The sequence below is a fragment of the Adiantum capillus-veneris genome, chromosome 19, assembly GCF_014529385.1.
Source record: "Adiantum capillus-veneris isolate H3 chromosome 19, ASM1452938v2, whole genome shotgun sequence".
In the NCBI taxonomy this organism is placed as follows: Eukaryota; Viridiplantae; Streptophyta; class Polypodiopsida; order Polypodiales; family Pteridaceae; genus Adiantum; species Adiantum capillus-veneris.
In genome coordinates, this window is record NC_140949.1 from 228,104 (window position 1) to 248,539 (window position 20,436).

General features: G+C 42.9%; 1 protein-coding gene across 6 annotated transcripts in view; it reads left to right on the forward strand.

Moving 5' to 3' along the window:
- Positions 1 to 9,697: 9,697 nt before the first annotated feature.
- LOC147433439 (uncharacterized) overlaps positions 9,698 to 20,436 on the forward strand; it is a 40,478-nt gene continuing 29,739 nt past the window's right edge. For 2 of the 6 annotated variants that reach the window (XR_015185262.1, XR_015185263.1), the window contains exons 1-2: positions 9,710 to 9,964; positions 10,113 to 10,492. The gene's annotated coding sequence lies outside the window, so the exon portion shown is untranslated. Of the gene's footprint in view, positions 10,033 to 10,112; positions 10,493 to 20,436 lie in introns of all 6 variants that reach the window. The other 4 variants (XM_086490115.1, XR_015185261.1, XM_086490114.1 and 1 more) reach the window with 4 other exon arrangements.

Here is a 20,436-nt window from a genome sequence, read left to right on the forward strand (position 1 = left end):
ACGTGATTGTGCCCTTCAGTGGTGCGGATAATAAGTCTGTCAAAATTTTAGTATCCAATTCTCAATTCTTGCATAAGCTCTGTGAGGGACATCTCCTGACCTCAGACTTAGCTTTGAAATCTCCCATGTATGACGGTAAAGTTCTCAATGATGGAGGTATAATCAACATCTTCATGTGGTCGATCTAAGGCAATCTCAAAAAATGGTGCTGATGTAGTCTCACCTTCTTTCTCTTGAGCCTTCCTATTTTCCATAGCTATTTTGGCCATTGTTTGTCAACTTCCAAAACTTATGGCTAAAATTCCTTCTCTAATTCATCAGTTGTATTCAAAACTATCCTTTGGTCTTGGAATTTTGGCAATGACTCTTTCTTGTACTTGTTCTCACCTCAAAGCATCTCATCGTTCCCAACCCTTCCTTCTCTTGGCATTGGGGTAACTACTTTTTCTCTTAACTCCATTGGAGGTAGTTCCAGCAAAGCTTGATTTGCTTGCAAATTTCTATTCTTTGCTTCTCTAGTTCCACATAAGAATGAGTCAACCACCTTTGTTCCAGAGTCAGCCTATTTCGAAGTCTCGCTTAAGGATGGAATCCAAAGGCTCAAACACTTTGTCTACAAGGACAGATCCTCCTAAACTCACACTTCTCGATACTTCAGCATTCTTAAGGGTTTTCGCTTCCCTTTGCTATTTTAATTTCTCTCAAGATGCTGCCAACTCAACTTTTGTAGTCTTTGGTTTATGCTCTCAACTCGCTTTTATATGTGATCTCCATTCTTTCAACTTAGACTAAATTTGTCAGTCTTTTCACCTTTATTGTTTTGTTCATCACTCCTAGGTTCATTTGCATGCTTTTAGCTTGTGCTTGTCATCGCATATTTTTCATTGTTTTGGCTCTAGTACTATTTCTATTGCTGCGTTGACTCATTTCATGACTTCCTCAGTCAACTGTTCATAGTCAACTAGTGTATCCGTCTTCTTTACGGTTATAATAAAAGAAGTTTCACAAGATGTCATCCCCTTCTTGTCACCACTCTTATCCTTTTCTTCATCAAAGATATTGCAGTTATTGATCAGATCTATCGCTTCCTTTATGACCTCATCTAATGTTGCACACTTCTTAAAATATAAGTCCTTCTAGAAAACTTCACTCTTGAAGCCTCGAATACATCTACTGACTATTCTAGCTTCAGTTGGAAGTTTTTCCAAGGGACCTTTTAATGTACCTCTTCATCTGTTTAGATGCATCTCTAACAGATTCCTTTGATTCTTGCTGAAAATCATAATCATGCAGATAATTGTTGTGCTTGATTTCTCTCTTAGAAAACTCTCCCGTGAATTCCTCATAGCATGTCATTGTATGTAGCATTTTTTATGGGCTGAAACCAATCCGCCACATCTCTTTGTAAGGTCATTCCAAATCCTTGATACTGAGTTCTTGGGTCAGTCACATTCTCGGCCTCGATGATGAATAAAACTAGCCACATGTGCAAATGGGTCTCCTGATCCAGAAATTTGTTTTGTTCACCCAATTCGCCACTTGAGATGGTCTCACATGTCGTTCCTCAAAACAGTTCTCCCAAGGCCACATCTCTTAGCTCATTCACTCTGGGTGCTCTTCTAAAAGGTTCTCTTCGAGGTTCCTCTCTATCAGCATGTATTTCAAGAAACCTTCTTGGTACTCACACTAGTGGTGCTCTAATGGCATCTACTCGTGAATGTGGACACATTAGTCTTGTATTGACTGAGTGTCCACCTCTCTGCCGTGTCATCTCTGTAACCATAATTAATGATGGTGTTCTTCTCCAGGTCCTTGCATCACCGTTTTCGTGATCACTACTTCAACCTTTTGGATACTTCTCGGAAGATTCAAGGTCAACCATTCCATTTGAGACTCTGCTACTCACTCGACATCAACTCTTTGTGAAGAAACAAGATTGACAGAATTCACAAGTACTTGCGATATAGGTGCTCCACCTATGTGGAGCTTATTGAGAAACCGGATTGATAGAATTCACAAGTACTTGCGATATAGATGCTCCACCTATGTGGAGCTTGTTGAGGTCCACATGATTTGCTCGGCAATACTTACACTCATACTTATCTAGGATAAGGCTTGGTGCTTTAGCTTACCTTTGGTCAGCAAAGACATACAAATACTTTTCATCATCAATTCCCTCACTCTAGGATCCAAGCACTTGCAAAAATTACCTCCTGCTTTAGCACTAACCCGATAAAAATCATCAACCGCATGGTTGGTAGGAACCTGTATGACCTTGTAAGCACTCTTACATATAGACATTGGAACCTCTGGTTATCTTTCAACTATATCACTCTCATCCCTCGCAAGAATTATATTCCCAAATTCATCTATAGAGTCGGTATCCTCCACCATTTGGTACTATGCACCTATTCTATCCACATAGCAATCGGAGTTGTAATAAGCTTCCACTTATTCAGGTGAAATTCTTGATACATGTCTACAGTGATAATAGTAATTTTCATTATCATCTTGATAGATGCTAGCTCCATGAATAATAACATATGTAAGCTCCACATCTATCTTATTACTTTCCTTGAAGATGCTTGATGTTCCAACCACTAAGTTTCCACTAGGGACGTTCATGGCTGATCCTTTGGCAGCCATATTGTACAAAGAATACTCAGACGAAGTGCTAGAGTATCCTTCCTGGATTATGGTTAAGAGATCTAGGTCAACTTGAAGGAAAAGTTAGAAGAGGTGGAAGCCATGGGAGTGAAGCATGCCAGGCATGGAAAATCTTCACAAAAAGATGAAAAAATGAAGACGAAGGGAGAGTCCCACAAGAGGCCATCCAAGCCGCAACACAGGATTGATATTGTAGACTTCACACTTGTTTGAGTCTACACAGCCATATGATTTGATAAATGATGTTTCTATGCAGGATCCAAAGATCACATGGCCCCAACTGCTTCACCTTGCACCAAGAGTGAGGCGACAGTGGACAAGAATGGTGAGCACTAGACGACCAAAGTCAAAAAGATAGTTGGGGCTATCTCTGGAAGAAACTTGGAGGACATCCTGCCTATTATGGCTGCCTACATCAAGGGGCAGTGAGTCTCCAATGTCTACATTGATGGGGGAGTGCAAATTTGTGTCATGATTGAGCAAGTAATGCACCAACTTGTTTTAGAGGTAAGTAGGCCAGCACCATGCCGAGCCAAATGGCAAATAGTGTAAAGGTCCATTGTAGTGGTATTATCAATACTATTAAGGTAAAGGCATTTAACACTGAAGTGGAAGTGGAGATATTTGTAATTCCAACCAAAGGGGAGGGCTATCCAAATATTTTAGGAAGGCCATACTCAATCTTATATTGCGATATAAATTGACAAAGCCATTTTGAGACCTTTTTGGCACAAACTTCAATGCCACTAGCTTCTTTCAGCTTAACCCTTGTTTTCCAATTCTTCTCGCAAATTTCATGTTTCTTCAAGCATGTGTAAAGGGTTGGGATGTCGAATATCTGCCTGCAGCTTGAGAAAGAGACAAGTCTTGGCGGCGCAATCCGACAGCAAGTATAGAGAACAGGGCTCGCAACTGGAAAGCATGGGCATGCAGTTTGCTACCTAGCGCTTATGTCGAGGGCTTTGGCATTGGCGAGGTGAGGCTCACTACTATATATGAAGGAGACAGGAATTCAAACGGCCACGTGGTGATTTATCCTTGCTCCGGCAAGTGTTCTCTGTAGCCCAGCCCGGTGACACAAGACTCAAGAGAGCGCATGAGGGAGAGAGAGAGAGAGAACAGGGTCAGAGACCCGAGAGTACAAAAGTGGTTTCTCTGCTACCCCTTTAAGGCGAGGGGCCCAATATTATGGCACAAAACTTGACGTGGAGCGCTTTTACACCTCCCATATGAGCTCATATTTTTGCCTGCATATCCTGCTTTGTTCGGTTGGTGATGATCAAAGAAAAAGCTCATGCGCGAATGTCTCCCTTCGCCTAGGGTGCCCTGTTGGGCTGCTCTGTAGTGCACGCATGTGCAGTCCATGCATCACCACCTCCTTTCCGGTTCCCAGCTGCTCTGTCCAGCTAAGGCATTAACCAGCTTGCTGGAGGTCCCTGCGCTACTGGCAGTGGCAACCTTTGCTGCCCACCTCCTTCCCTTGCATGCATTAGAATAAGCTTGAAAATGATTTTATTGAGTAAAATACTTTTTTTAATACAATTTGTGGCTTAGGAAGAAAGCAAAGAGACCATTAGGCCATTGAAACATGAAAGCAAATCAGTGTTGACCCTTGGTATGCAAACCAAGGGCCTTGGTTTTGATATGGAGCAAATCCTTGGTAATTCCAGCCTAAAAGAGTTAGCAGGAGGCAATGTGGCGTTAATGGACGAGAAATTGAGCAGGGTAGAACACATCATGCACGCATCCTGCATTCAACGCGCTAGCCAATTTGCCTCTGCTCCAGACGTTGAGAATGTTTCCATGTGCAATACTACTGGCATATAGCATTGCTGGAACTGGGGGCTGCCATTCTACCGGCCCCCTTACCTTACCCCACACAGCTTGCATACTTATGCCTTATGTACCGTTTTCTTCATAGCATCATGCAATTACATTGATTGGGATAAGTCTTGCACACGGTGTGTAGCATTTGCGTGAGAGAGAGAGAGAGAGAGAGAGAGAGAGAGAGAGAGAGAGAGAGAGAGAGAGAGAGAGAGTTAGAGAGACTCATCTATAGTACTTATGAAGGAGATACGTATTCACGCTGCCACGTGTCTTCAAAAGCTGGATCAGATTAAGAGAGCTGGATGGCGAGCTCGCCACAACAATCGGTTAAGAGATCTGGATGGGGAGATCGCCTTGCAAGAAAAACGCTTTGAGCGTTGCTAACCCTTCAGCTTACCTTGGGAGAAATTTTATAAACCCACGTTCACTGAATTGCGCTACTGCTGCAAGGTATGGGACCTGTGTGTGTGTGTTGTCAATGTTGCAGGCTCTCTAGGTTTTCTCTCTCTCTCTCTCTCTCTCTCTCTCTCTCTCTCTCTCTCTCTCTCTCTCTCTCTCTCTCTCTCTCTCTCTCTCTCTCTCTCTCTCTCTCTCTGCCTGCTTTGTAGGGTAGTAGAGGGGGAGGGCCGTCGATACGTCGTCTACACCTTATGTCTACATGTTGCTTCAGCTAATTTGTTGGTAGAGTGCCAGGCGTCTCTCTCTCTCTCTCTCTCTCTCTCTCTCTCTCTCTCTCTCAGACACAAACACACACACACACACACATACTAGGGCTGGAGGACACAGACGTAACTGCAACACATTGACATGTAACTGCACAGCTTCTCCTCCAGTTGTGTAAAGGGTTGGGATGTCGAATATTTGCCTGCAGCTCGAGAAAGAGACAGGTCTTGGTGGCGCAATCCAATGGCAGGTATAGAGAACAGGGCTTGAAACTGGAAAGCATGGGCATGCAGTTTGCAACCTAGCGCTTATGTCGAGGGCTTTGGCATTGGCGAGGTGAGGCTGACTACTATATATGAAGGAGATAGGAATTCAGACGGCCACGTGCTGATTTCTCCTTGCTCCGGCAAGTGTTCTCTGCAGCCCAGCCCGGTGACACAAGACTCAAGAGAGCACATGAGAGAGAGAGAGAGAGAGAGAGAGAGAGAGAGAGAGAGAGAGAGAGAGAGAGAGAGAGAGAGAGAGAGAGAGAGAGAGAGAGAGAGAGAGAGAGAGAGAGAGAGAGAGAGACAGAGAGAGAGAGAGAGAGAACAGGGTCGGAGGCCCAAGAGTACAAAAGCAGTTTTTTTGCTACCCCTTTAAGGCGAGGGGGCCAATATTATGGCACGAAACTTGACGTGGAGCGCTTTTCCACCTCCCACATGAGCGCATATTTTCGTATGCATATCCTGCTTCGCTCGGTTGGCGACGATCAAAGAAAAAGCTCATGCGCGAATGTCTCCCTTCGCGTAGGGTGCCCTGTTGGGCTGCTCTATAGTGCACGCATGTGCAGTCCATGCATCACCACCTCCCTTCCGATTCCCAACTGCTCTTTCTAGCCAAGGCATCAACCAGCAAGCTGGAGGTCCCTGCGCTACTAGCAGTGGCAACCTTTGCTGCCCACCTCCTTCCCTTGCATGCATTAGAATAAGCTTGAAAATGATTTTATTGAGTAAAATACTTTTTTTAATACAATTTGTGGCTTAGGAAGAAAGCAAAGAGACCATTAGGCCATTGAAACATGAAAGCAAATCAGTGTTGACCCTTGGTATGCAAACCAAGGGCCTTGGGAGCAAATCCTGTTGGTAATTCCAGCCTAAAAGAGTTAGCAGGAGGCAATGTGGCATTGATGGACCAGAAATTGAGCAGGGTAGAACCCATCACACACGCATCCTACATTCAACGGGCTAGCCAATTCGCCTCTGTTCCCGACGTTGAGAATGTTGCCATGTGCAATACTACTGGCATATAGCATCACTGGAATTGGGGGCCACCATTCTACCGGCCCCCTTACCTTACCCCACACAGCTTGCATACTTATGCCTTATGTACCGTTTTCTTCAGAGCATCATGCAATTACATTGATTGGGATAAGTCTTGCACACGGTGTGTAGCATTTGAGAGAGAGAGAGAGAGAGAGAGAGAGAGAGAGAGACCCATCTATACTACCTATGAAGGAGATACGTATTCAAGCTGCCACGTGTCTTCAAAAGCTGGATCCGGTTAAGAGAGCTGGATGGCGAGCGCGCCACAACAATCGGTTAAGAGAGCTAGATGGGGAGCTCGCCTTGCAAGAAAACGCTTTCAGCGTTGCTGACCTTTCAGCTTACCTTGGGAGAAATGTTATAAACCCACATTCACTGAATTGCGCTACTGTTGTAGGGTATGGGACCTGTGTGTGTGTGTGTGTGTGTGTGTTGTCGATGTTGTAGGCTCTCTAGGTTCTCTCTCTCTCTCTCTCTCTCTCTCTCTCTCTCTCTCTCTCTCTTTTTTCTCTCTCTCTCTGCCTGCTTCGTAGTGTAGTAGAGGGGGAGGGCCGTTGATACATCGTCTACACCTTATGTCTACATGTTGCTTCAGCTTTGTTGGTAGAGCGCCAGACGTCTCTCTCTCTCTCTCTCTCTCTCTCTCTCTCTCTCTCTCTCTCTCTCTCTCTCTCTCTCTCTCTCTCTCTCTCTCTCTCTCTCTCAGACACAGACACACACACACACACACACACACGTACTAGGGCTGGAGGACACAGACGTAACTACAACACGTTGATATGTAACTGCACAGCCTCTCCTCCAGTTGTGTAAAGGGTTGGGATGTCGAATATTTGCCTGCAGCTCGAGAATGAGACAGGTCTTGGCATTGCAATCCTACGGCGGGTATAGAGAACAGGGCTTGCAACTAGAAAGCATGGGTATGCAGTTTGCTACCTAGCGCTTATGTCGAGGACTTTGGCATTGGCGAGGTGAAGTGGGATGTGTACAGTTGCATGGAAATAGCGAAACATGATAAAGCTCCAACAGTCGAGTCAAACGTGCAGTGCGCAGAGAGAGAGAGAGAGAGAGAGAGAGAGAGAGAGAGAGAGAGTGTTGTGCGCCATGGAGGAGGATGGGAGTCGAGGAAGGGTGAGGACCAACCTGGCAGCAAATGCCAACTCCAGCCATCTCCCTGTGCTCATCTCTTGAGTCTTGAATGACGGGCCGTTAAGGACTCTTTGTCCAATGTTTCAAGGGCACCGATCATGGAGGTAGTGAGCAGGCCAGAAAACACACACCCTCTCCAATAAGGCCATGCTGATGCTCCACATACCCTTGCGGGGCCTTGACTGCATTGGCATGTGTTTCACGTTGAGTCTCTCTCTCTCTCTCTCTCTCTCTCTCTCTCTCTCTCTCTCTCTCTCTCTCTCTCTCCACATTGTCCTGACCTTGGGTATCTCCCTTTCTCTCTCTGCTCCTCTCTTCCCCTCCAAAACTATAAATGTTGCACGCGTATACTTGACAAGAGGCCGAGGAGCGCCTTGGGTGAGGTGCTGGCCGCCAATGCCCACTTTGTGAATTCTGTTTGTAGCTTTATTGACGACAAATAGATGGAAATAAGCATCCTACATGTATCACTGGAGAAAATTTAAAGTATTTTAGGAAAGCTTACTATCATCAACACATAGAATGCTTCCACATGCTACTACAACAACATTTTGATTGATGGATGGGCTCTTTGGCTGTTGTTCTTGAGTACGATAGAAATGGCTAGCTAGATGTAACTTCATGAGCAAAATGCATGTCTATATGACATGTGAGAAGATGTCGACATACAACAAGACAAAAAAATTGTAGAGGCAAGAGATTCAAAATATGTGCATGTGAATTGCAAGAAAAAAGTGGCAAAGAGTAAATGCTAGAGTTAGTAGCTGGTAACTTAACAACTTTTCCATGTGAGTATTAGGGCAAAATTGGGGAGAACTAAGAGGAAAAATGCAAAGAAAATGCGTGCAATAAAGTGGGTACTAGGAGTTTTCCCCCTCTTCTTTGCCTCACACTAGGTTGCAGCATAGGTGCTTGCCCTAAATGCTATGCAACAATGTTTGCTTTAGTGTTGCATACATATGCATAGAATTTTACATGGGGTAGGGCATAGGGTAAGCCCCCCATATACAATGAATGGTCTCTCAATGTCACTAATTGAGTTGAATTTTGTAGGCAACCCCCCCCCCCCCCTCAAAAGAAAAAAAAGAAAAAGTCACTCGGCCTCTTACCTTCTTACCAATGAGAGAGAGAGAGATTACGTTAGTAGACTACCTTTTACCAATTTTTAGCCCTCTAGCTTCTTCCACTTTATTTAAATTTTGAGAGCTTCTTTGGTCCCTCTCTATTTTACCATTCCATGCTAAGGTACTATGAGTTCACTCTTCTGCTGGAATCTCCATGAGAGATTAGTGCACAAGCCATCTTCATGGAGGGCATAACACTGTTTGTGGAGCAAGCGGTTGCCGTATTGGACACCAAGCTGCATGCCTTCAACATTTGCCTAAAGCGAATGAATGCCATAAGCATGTTCATTGTGTAGCACTGGTGTGCCCCATATTGGGCATAGCGAAGATGCCCGTCATTTCACAAAGGGTAAAAGGAAGGGCTGATGCCCTGTTTTTGCTCTATACCAATAATTACTACAGTTGACGCCAAGTGTTATAGGTGGGTCCTGGGGCCAATGAGGTGTGCAAGACACCCAAAGATGACCAAAGCTTTATGTGTGTGTGTGTGTGTGTGTGTGGGTGTGTGCGTGCGTGCGTGTGTGTGTGTGTGTGTGTGTGTGTGTGAGAGAGAGAGAGAGAGAGAGAGAGAGAGAACCATGAAAACAACTAATTAAGGTCATACAAGTACAACTTAACCAAAACAGTTTTTCACACCTTTTGAATATCATGTGTGTCATGATAAGAGAGAGAGAGAGAGAGAGAGAGAGAGAGAGAGAGAGAGACAAGCACAACTTATGAATACCATGTGAGTCATTAATTTAATTTGTGTCATAGTAAGAGCGAGCGAGACCCGCCGATAGACGGGTCATGCAAGCTAGTCTCTATAGCATGTAGACTTGCATGCATCGAGGGTGGAACACTGCATTGTCATTTTCTTTCATGCATTCAACTCCAATGATGATTCGAATTACGGGGAGTGTTGGAATACTAATTCCACGTCATCGTAATCGTAGGAGATGTCAAACGTCTCATCTCTCAACCATAAAATGTAACCCATCCGAATGAACGAACACAGCATTCTATCCACGCCTTCTCCTGTCTGCTCGTACTCTCTCTCTCTCTTAAACACACTGCCTGCGTCACCTTCTGTGCACGATGTAGAACACACACATGAATGATCTCTTTAAAGGGGGACTGCTCCCTCCTCAATTCTACATCTGCAAAATGAGGCTGCATGGTTCGACCTACGTCAAGACTCAACATATAAGCAGTCTACTCACATGTCAACTCGCTTTTGATGCCACTCTAGTAAGAGCTGCTGTAGCAGACCGCATGTCAAGTCTTACACAAAACATGTCATTAACCTTTAATAGTTGGTGATGTGCAGAACTGATTCATCGGCTTGTGCATCTTTTGTTTACAGCTCAGATATGCTAACCAGATGTAATTTGTGCAGAAATTATTTCTGAAAGGATTTGGGGAGCCTTGGACAAGCTTATGCCCGTGCTAGCATGGTGGCGGAAGAGGCTGTACAAAGAGAAGTTTTTGGTTGAGGGGGCAACTTATACGGTACGACATTTCACAATGCTGCATTATGGATCATATGGCCTGGCACTCCCGTATGCATCTGTACTAGCCAATTTGCAGGAAATGAATTTTGGAAACGTCGTGAAGGCATTTATGGTGTTGGTTAAGACAACTTACGGAGTTGAAGGAACGTTTCCCATGGCCCCTGACATTGTCAAGGCTCACAAGCATTAGCCTCACTATCTGCATCCTGGATCGAAGGACAGAGATTGACCCAAACACAATTCGGATTCAGAAATATCGAGTGAGGTAAAAGGAGCTGTTGAGTTGTACCAGGTTGTCTTTCAGTTTCAAGTGCTTGAATCTGCAAACATCTGCTTATTGCAAGATTTTATGATCTTCAGTCTGGTGTGGTTTTAGTTTATGGAAGAGATATCAAGCAAGTAAATTTGTTGTCTTTAAGAACATATGGCCCTAGTACAGCAAGGGCCTGCCCTTTGTGCATCAAGCATTAATGACAACATAAAATATGGAAACCACTATGCATGTGAGGAAGAAATCATAAGGGCAGCTAAGGCTGCAAATGCGCACAGTTAGTTTCATTACTGGCTTTCCCCAGGGTTACCACACACAGTAGGAGAGAGGCATGCAATTCAAAAGCAACATGTAGCCATTGCCCGCGCTGTACTTGTTGAGAGGATTGTGCAGGATGCACTTGACCATCTTATGAGGGGATGGACCATAGTGATTGTTGCTCATGGACTCTCAACCATTAGCAATACGGACACCAGTGCTGTGTTGCATGGTGGACAAGTAGTAAAACAAGGAAATCATTATCTCTTAGTCAATAAAGTCGGTGGCATTTAGTCACAGCTTTATTACCTACAACAAATAATGTGGAAATGGACCATCTCAGAAACTGAAAGAGAAGTGAGGGACCTGATTCCTGATCGGTCGAGCTGCTCTATCTAAATGCAATTAATGGTGGATTTTTTTCCACAAATTCTTTGACACTTGACAAGATCGCCTCTGGACAGACTGAGGCATCACTGCTGATAAACACCATCAGCAATTGCACCAATACATGTAAGCCATAAACGAGGACTCAAAAAATCTATCTATTCTTTTATGCTTGAAACATTTTTCAACATCTTTTAAACAAGAGGCATCCCTTAGGATGCAGTGACCTGTCTCTCATGCTATAGGCTAGTGCATCTAATGATCCACCTTTTCTTATGTTTGAGGCTTTCAATGGGCATACATATCTTGGTAATCGAAAGAGCGAGATCGAGGTTGTCAGAAGTGGGTTTGGGGATAACTTGGACCACATCTTTTGACCTCTTCTCTTGCTGTTAAGCTTCGACGGAACGTTCGGGGGTGCTGAAGAGCTTCTCATAATGCTGTTTGACTAGGGCTAGATTCTCCGTTTCATTGGTAGTGGTGCTCCCTTCCAAGGAGAGGAGGCCGGGGATGACAAGCTTTTTCCTAGGAGATTTGAATATCTTCTTGGTGGGCTTGTGGACCTGATCTGCCCACCACCCCCTAAAGACGATGTCAGCATGCTAGCTTGAGGTCTTCCTCAATTTTGAGTTGGCGTTGCAGAGTGGAGTGTGAGAACATTTGTTGTCTTTTTGGACCTGCATAGGGGTGGGAGCTTGGACAAAGGCTAAAGGCAGGTTGGGAGCGGCTCTGTCCACCATGCTACTCTCGTCAAATGAGGTGGAAGCCCTATTGAGATCGAGCATTTTGTCCTCGTCGGCCTTGTTCACTTGTTCTTGCATTTTGGAAGTAGAGTCAGACTCTTTCTCCGAGTTAGAGTTAGAGGCTAGGGACTTCCACTACGTATGAGACTTGAAATTCGGGGAGAGAGGCTAGAACTGCGAACTTATTGGCTTGACGACCTTTATTCCTAACGGGGTCAAGCCTATTATTTAGAGGATGGGAATTTTGGGCAGGTTTGTTGAGTTGGGGGCAAGCATCGTCGAGCTCCTCTTTGTCAATTGGCCCTTCAAGGTCGATAAGCACCACGTGCTTGTCGACTGCAACCACCTGCTCTTCTACCGTTGCATCAAGCTTCGCCAAGGAAGAGAGAAACTCGTTCTCTATCGCATCACCCTCGTCCTCTTTCATCGGCACGACTGCTTTATGCCTTTTGGCAAAACTTTGCACCTGTTGTACCACTATGGAATTTCCATTGCTACCTTCATCAACATGGCCATTAGCATGGCACTACACACCACCTTTACCTGCTCTTCACCACATGTAGGCATAGACTGCTCCACTTGGTCTTCACTAAGCACCTCGGCTTGCACTTCATGCTGCTCCTCGCACACATTTACTGCTTCTCCACTCACATGTAAGAGGTCGAACTCATCATACTTGGATTGAAACGACTCGGTCTCCTATCTAATGTCCGCATCCATAGAGCTGCTGTCACTCGATCCAGTCTCTTCTCCTGTTTCTAGCTCGGGGAATCTCCTCTAGCTTCACCACTTCAATCTCCTCTACAAACCGCACTTTTTGCTCTTTATCACACCTCAATGAAGCTTCTACAGCCGCACTTGAACTTGACAACGCTTCCTTCGTCCACTCTGGAATCACCTGCACTTCCTCCACAATTGGAACCGCTCTAGTCAGCATCTTTGGCATAGGAACCACCCTGTTTCTTTGTAGCCAAAGAACCCTTGGTTCTTCACGTACTTGCAGTTCTCTTTGCCCCACCTATGGCTCAGCTACCACGGAGTTACACTGCATTGGCATCACAATGCTTGACAAAAATTGCCTAGCCTCACGCTTCAAAATCTTTTTGGTCCGCCCTTTCGCTAGAGCTACCGCCTCTTCATACAACATAGGGCCATCTATCTCCACCTTATCTCGCACTTCTTCATGCAGGCAATCTATGAATTTACTCAATTTTAAAAAACCAGCATTTTTTGTAGCAGTTACCTTTATCAACTTCCCCCAAAGGGCCTCGAACTCCTACTTGAACGCTTGAAAATCACCCTCCAAGCTTTGCTTCAATCCGTCCATCTTTTGCTTTACTTCATCCAGTTGCGCATCCACAACAAACCTGCTTCAAAAAGCCACCTCTAGGCTTCACAATCTGCCTTTTCTTCTTCACCAAGGCTATCAAACCATAGCCTCGCTTTACCATGAACCAGGAGCGGAAACACCTGTACCGCACCATCTTCTCTCAATAAACCGCTTTCCAACACAAACAATCCATAGTTTTGGAGCCGGGCAATCTTTGTTACAAGTTCATCATGGAGAATTCTTATGTGTTCCTCTTCGATTATCCCTAGCGTTGGAGAGGGGGAATGGGCGAACACGCCCGACACAAACACAAGGGACTCTCTATAGCTCAGGGTATCCACAACACCCCTATCCTCTTGGAAAACACCTTCAAAAGACACACTTCACACTAGTAGACCACCGCCTGTCCAATTTCCTCTGCTCACACACTCCCCAAATCCACCACACAACGCACACAACGGATGTGATTTACTTGTCGATGAGCGATTGGCTTTTGGTGATTTCAATCACTTGAGTGTAGCTTGAGTTAGATGCGAGTTGTTAGTTGTTTTCCAAGAGATTGACAATTTCTTTTAACCTCTATGCACTAGTCGAGTCAATTTCGTCCCATGGTTTGACAAATTAATCGTGGTTCTCGCTAATACTGCAATAAGATAGGATGGTGAGGTTAGACACGCATCCCACATTTGGTGCCGCTTCCGGGGAACGAATAGACCTAAACTAGAGAAAACACGAGCGTCTTGTGTAATCGTTTATTAACTTCCTCTAGGTTCACCTAGAGTAAAACTCTCTCTTTTAGAAACCGCATAGCTTAAGAGTGTCGTCTTTTGTTGTGTAGAGGTAGCTTGGAAGTAATCGTACTTGCTAAGTGCCTTAGGACTGTAGGATTGTAGATTTAGATTAGAAATTGGAGAATGATTGGTAGACGAGATAAGTCTTAAGATCAAAACTCTAAAAAACATAAAAAACACAAGGAAACGAGTATTTGTGGACACTTTCCACAACCTCATTACATAAGAAACTAGGAGTAGGGTAAGTAGGATCCGAGGTGGATTTTAGAACATTGCTCTCTCTGAAGGAATCAAGTGTGAGTTGTTATGTCAAGTTGCAAAATTTCAGGTCTATGGCTAGAGATAGCTTGAAAAGAATCGAATTCACCCAATCCGACTGGAAAGTAAGCATAAGAGTTGTCCGAACCAGTGGGTAAGCTCAAAGACACTTTGAGGTAAAAATTACAAGAAGTTGACCAAAACTCATATTATTTACTTTTTCTTGACATTTTAGGCCAAATTAAGTTTTGACTTGATCTATAAGCTTAAAAAACGTCATAAAAGATTGTCTTTAAGAAAATTGCAAAAAAGTGCTCATTTCAAGCCTCAAGTTAATAATCACGATTATTAACTTTTTGCTCTAAATTGGCCAAGGTTTATACCATTGACTCATTGCATGTGTACAAACAACTTTTGTAAAAGCCCAAAAGATTTGGATCATTAAATTGATAAAAAACTGGGTAAAAACTAAAGTTTGTACTGACTTTTTAAATCTTGCTTGTAAATTGTGTAAATTTTTATCTAGACTTGTTGAAAAGTGATCCATAGGCTTATATTGATGTGATAAACATGTGTACATGCTTAGTTGACCAAAAACTTGCAAAATTTTGGCAAAAGTAAATAATCGTGATTATTTACATCTACCCTTTTTTAAAACTTTTTTGACCAAGTTGGCATACCACTAGCTTTACAATCTTGTAATAAGTCCACAAACGAAATTTTGTAAGATTTGGATCACTGGAATATTGAAAATTGTGACTAAAATTACAAAGCTAGTCTCTGGATCGATAATTGATGACCATTTGACCAAAAATTATCCAAACTTGATGAAAATTGACTAGTGACCTTAACTTAAGATGCTTAACAGATCTGTGTCAAAGTTGGGGCAAAAATTTGTAAAAAAACCGTCAAGAGTAAATAATCGCGATTATTTACATCTGCTTCAAAACTTGGTGATTTTGCAAATTTGAGGATATCTTAAGGGCAAGAACATCAAGTAGACCCCACAAATCAATTTTGGTGAAATCTGGACCACAAAAGTGAGACTTAAGCCAGATTCTCGAAATCAGAGTCTACAGACACGGAATAGTGGGTAACCTTGATCAAATTTTGTTCAAGCTTGTTGAAACTTGTCCAAAGGCTTTAATAAGTTGTATACTTGCCAAACCTATCAAAAAAGTACAAAAACTTGACAAAAGTAAATAATCGTAATTATTACTTATGCTATCTAGAGACTTCAATTTTGACTTTTGGGCTTATACAGTGTTAGACCAGCATAAAATAAGGCCATAGGGCAATTTTGGGTTCAATCGGATCAAAATTGGTACAGATACATTGAGTTCACAGGTTGCAGGTTAGACCTTTGATTTTGCTAAAGTTGAATTTGAAAGTCAAAATTTTGACTTTCATAACACGAATTGAAGTGATATACAGAGACCAATCACGAGAGTTCTCAAGAGCTCTACTGTCTTTATAAAAAAACAGTTAATTTGATTAATTTTATAAAGGAATCAGGTTGCAGACGAGGCATCAGTGGCTTGACAGAAAGTTGCAATTGAATCGAGTGGAAATTGACGACAAGTCAATCCAAGGTGAGTACTCTATCTAGGGCTTCATAAATCTATATGAACCTTAGATCTGGTCGTGTACTAGAAAATCAAGGCCTATTCGAAGAAACCACCAGTAGAGTATCCACCAAAGAAAGCGTAAATCAAGGCAATTCCTTGCACACAATTCCTGAAGAAGTCTTGGACACTTTTTAGATTCAACATCCGAAATGTCTTCTTACTCGACTCACTCGAAAACCGGAATGACAATGCCCTACAAGCATATCCTCTCTTTTTATAAAACTAATCGTCATGGAGCCCAGGTTTACTTGGATCCTAACGAAGAGTATGCCATTCGCATTGATGATCATGGTATTGAGTTCGAAGAAGAGGTTAGGGCAAACAAACAAGGAAAAATATACATGGATCGAAATGGAACTCAATATATATAAGTCGAAAATCCTGATGTGGTAGACAAATGGGGGTTAGAAGTAAACACTATAATCCCAAATATATCAGCAAAAGAAGAACCACCAACCTTGGAATTCGAGAGATACGATCAAGTAGATTTGAAGCCTTTGAAACGGCTTAGTACGGATAATCTTAGAATTGAAGTCTATTGTTGGGAAGATAGAAAAATAAAAGATCTTTTGTGGACTTCTCATGCTAGACCAGGACAATTAACGGCCTTGAAGATCATCTATATCTTCAAGATCAAAGATAAAGGATCTGCGGATCTACCAACTTACCTGTTTAGGAATTGTTATAACAACAACTTTGTTATGATGACTCCTGAGGAGGTAGAACAAACCAAATACCAGGGGTATTCCATACGGGATTGGATATTGGGTCAAGGACCAGAAACCACTCCAAGAGACGAACATCGTGAGAGATCATCTGAGAGTAATGTGAAGAAACTAGAAACCACCTCATCACGTAGAAAACCGGGTGACACTAAGGCCAGTCCAGGGCTACATGAGTCATTATTTCTGACAGACTGGTTTGAAGGACTCGGAACAGGTTCAACTCCCAAAAGACCTGGAGTTGAATCAAATAGACGTGTCAGACCAGCTGATTTTTAAAAATGGGTCAAAAAATACAGTGGATCAGCCACAAAACTAGATCAAATGGGAACGGCTGCTGTGGCACCAGTCTCAGCCATCGAAGATATGCTAAAAAGGATGAATGACATGATGAACAATATGCAAAAAGCAACTATGACAGGATCAGAACAAGGGATACCTCCACAGGGACAACCAATTAGGCCACAAAAATGGTGTACAATAGAGGGTAAATGGACCAAGCATGAGACCCACGAGTGCTACTTTATGTTGAAGATGATGAAACAGGAAACAGAAGGAAGACAGCAACTCAGAGTAGGAAGAAGATGGAGAAGGAGAAGACACAGAGCTTGCGTACGAGATCTCTGTAGTCTCTCTCTCTGTACTAGAATAATAGTGTATATAAACTCAGAGCTACAAAGCTTATATGAAACCCTAAGAGATAAGGTGTCCTTTCACACCAGATGTCCAGGGGGAAAAACCCAGTGGGAGAAAAGTGCCCCTGGTGAAGCGCGTATACACACTAACACTACTACATGTCTACAAATCCCCCCTGTAGTGATAGTGTGAATCCGTACAAGGTAGCAGATCATCATGTGTATGAGAGTAAGCCCAAAGCTTTTCGGAAAGCTTCAAACTTTTCTCGTGATAACGCCTTCGTAAATAGATCTGCAATGTTATCCTGTGTAGGACAGTAAGTTAGTGTGATCTCCCCTGCATGTAGCCTTTCCCTGACATAGTGGTAGTGAACCTCTATGTGCTTTGTTCTTGCATGACATACTGGATTCCTTGCAACTGCCATAGCACTCTGACTATCAGTGAAAATGGTAGTGGGTGCCTGTTGACACTCACAAAGATCTGCCAATAACCTGCATATCCATACACAATCAACTGTTGCCGTGAAAGCTGCCCTGTACTCAGCTTCACAAGTTGATGTAGCCATTGTGGGTTGCTTCTTGCTTAGCCAAGATATACATGTATTTCCCAAGAAAAAACAATTGCCACTTGTGGAATGTCGTGTGTCAAAATCACCAGCCCAATCTGAATCGCTGTAACCAAGAAGCTGCATAGAACTGTGCTTTCCATACATATCCCCCCTTGGAAAGAACATGGCAAGATTAGGGGTACCTGAAAGGTAACGAAGTATGCGCTTCACAGCCTGCCAATGATGCATACCTGGGCTGTGCATAAATCTGCTTGCTTGTGAAACCCCAAATTGAATGTCTGGACGAGTGTTGCCTGCCAAATATATCAAGCAACCAACCGCTGCTGCATAAGTATGTACATCAAAAGGTTCTCCAGCATCATGCATGCTCAACTTTGATCCAGTTTCTACGGGTGTAGAGATTGGTTTACAATTTTGCATACCAAACTTGTCCAAAATTTTATGCAAATATTTTGCCTACAGCATGTATATGCCATCCTCTGATTGCACAAACTGAATACCCAAGTAATAATGTAGCAAACCAAGATCAGACATCTCAAAGGTTTTTCTCGAAGCATCTTTAAACGCTTCAATTTCATCTGCAGTATTGCCTGTAAGAAGCATATCATCCACATAAAGTGTTAGCATAATGAGAACTCCATCTCTCTTTTTGACATACAAAGTAATTTATGTTGGACTATTCTGAAATCCCTGGCCAATCAAATAAGTATGTATCTTCTCATACCATGCTCTTGGAGCCTGTTTGAGACCATACAAAGCTTTACGCAATCTACATACCTTTTGCTCTTGACCTTTTACAACAAAACCACTTGGTTGACTTACATAAACTTCTTCCTGCAAATCACCATTCAAAAAAGCAGTTTTGATATCCAACTGATGCACTTTCCAACCATGATGAGCAGCAATTGCAACTAGTGATCTAACTGTGGACGCACGAGAAGTGGGAGCAAAGGTTTCATCATAATCTATGCCTTTCTGTTGCGCATAGCCTTTTGCCACAAGCCTTGCTTTGTACCTGTCAACAGTACCATCTTGTTTCCTTTTTACCTTAAAAACTCACTTTGTACCAATAGGCTTTTTACCTGTAGGCAAGTCCACTAGATCCCATGTATGATTCTTATGAATAGAATCAATTTCTTGCTGCATAGCATCTTTTCACTGAACACACTCTAAAGCTTGTTCAAATGAATCAGGCTCATCTGCATCACAAAGAGTGCTAAAGCAAGCCAAATCTACTTGCTCTCTACCAAAAGTAGTACCAGCACGTGTTTTTCGTGGCAACGGTGCATCCAACTTGCTATCCTGCAAAGTTTTCTGAACCCATTTAGGCAAGGTTCTTTCTTCCTTGAGAACTTCTTGCTCTTCACGCACAATTTCCTCTACATCATGAGGTGTCACATGCTGATCAAAAGATTGATCAAGATTATCAACCTGTTGTGATTCTTGATTCTCCACAAAAGAAGGAAGCAAACCTTCAAATACATCATGTGTCTGCATATGCGGTACATCAAAAGCAACCATAGGTTGAGCAGTAGTTTCTGCAAAAATTACATCACGACTTTCAAAAATCTTGTTTGTAGCAGGATTGTAAAGTCTATAACCTTTACTTCCACTACTGTACCCCACAAATATACATTTGATTGCCTTATCATCAAGTTTCCCATGTAACTGCTAAGGGATGTGAGCATAAGCAAGACAATCAAAAACACGAAGATAACTGACTGAAGGTTTTCTGTCATACCAAGCTTCATATGGAGTAATGTTCTTCAAGGCACGAGTAGGACACCTGTTCAAAACATGTGCTGCACAAGCAACTGCCTCCATCCATAGCTTATGAGGCAAACTCTTAGCATTGAGCATACATCTAGCCGTCTCCATTAAAGACCTGTTCTTCCTTTCTGCAACACCATTCTGTTGTGGTGTGTATGGCATAGTGCATTGGTGTTTAATGCCTTTCTTTCCCAAAAAATCCTTAAATGCATCTCGCATGTATTCACCTCCTCGATCGGTACGAAGAGTCTGTACTTTGCAACCTGTTTCATTTTCAACCATGGCGACATAATGTTGAAAAACTGCAAACACGTCTGACTTTGCTTTGAGTGGATACACCCAACAAAACCTGGAAAAGTCATCAATGAAGGTCACAAAATAAAGGCTGTTTCCCAAAGATGGCGTCCTCATAGGACCACATACATCACTGTGTACAAGCTGCAACTTTTGTGTCGCTCTAACTGAACCATCCTGCGAAAATGCAAATCTGTGCATCTTTCCAAGAACGCAACCTTCACATACATGTCTTGGTGGCATCTCCAATAAAGACAAATCATGCACCATATTATGACGTTGTAAAGTCATCAAACTGCCATAACTAACATGCCCGAATCTAACATGCCACAACTCAGCATCCTGCATGGCCTGAGTCTTTGTTTCTGCAATACATACCTGAATCTGCTTTTCATAACGATCTAGCACAAATAGTCCATTTTCCAGCGTACCTGTAGTGATAAGAGAATAACCATTCTCTCGATCTCGTACAACACATCTGTCATCCTAGAAAATGACCCGAAGACCATTTTTTGCAAGAGAGGATACAGACAAAAAATTCTTCTTGATTCGT